We start from the raw sequence: 696 nt of genomic DNA, 5'->3' as shown, positions 1-696 counted from the left end.
ACTCTCCAACTGTGCCAAGAACCCTTTTTGCAGTGCCTGGTCCCATCACCCTTACCACGTGGACCGTGGCAGACCTCGACCTAGACCTCGATCCTGGTCTTGATCTCGCTCACAATCCCTGTCATTCACACGTCGAAGGAAAGAAAACCCTAAGTGTCGGTCACGTAACCAACTATGGGCATACCTTCATAGTAAAGGAGAAAACATGAAGAAGTGGGATGGTGAACCCACTTCCAAGTTTGAAGCTAGAGTGAGGGAGCTGAAGCGAAAGAAGACTGACAAGAAAGTTGTCTATGTAGTAGATGCAGACTTCTTAGAAAAGAAACTGCGATCGCCGAAGCATAAGAAGATGAAGGTCCACTTTGACGATGGCAAAAAGTCTAAGAAGTCAAAGTCAAACTCTGATGACGAATGCTCTGATCAAGACCAGTAGAGGGGCCCTGCCTTCTGCCAGGAGAAGGAAAGGGACTAAGAAGATAACCGAGTTTACTGGGCTGTGTGGGTTCGATGGCCTGGCACATCAGATCCTCAGAGATACCAGGCCTTGACAGATACTGGAGCCCAGTGTACTTTAATGCCTTTGGAGCATAAGAGTACTGAGACTGTTTCTATTTCTGAAGTGACAGGAGGGTCTCAAGAGTTGTCAGTAGCTGAGGCCGACATGAGCTTGACAGGAGACCAATGGGAAAAGCATCC

This window comes from Corapipo altera, unplaced genomic scaffold (assembly GCF_003945725.1).
Source record: "Corapipo altera isolate COAL_440 unplaced genomic scaffold, ASM394572v1 52, whole genome shotgun sequence".
Lineage (NCBI taxonomy): Eukaryota > Metazoa > Chordata > Aves > Passeriformes > Pipridae > Corapipo > Corapipo altera.
The sequence above is the reverse complement of the archived record's forward strand: the minus strand, read 5'-3'. Positions refer to the sequence as shown.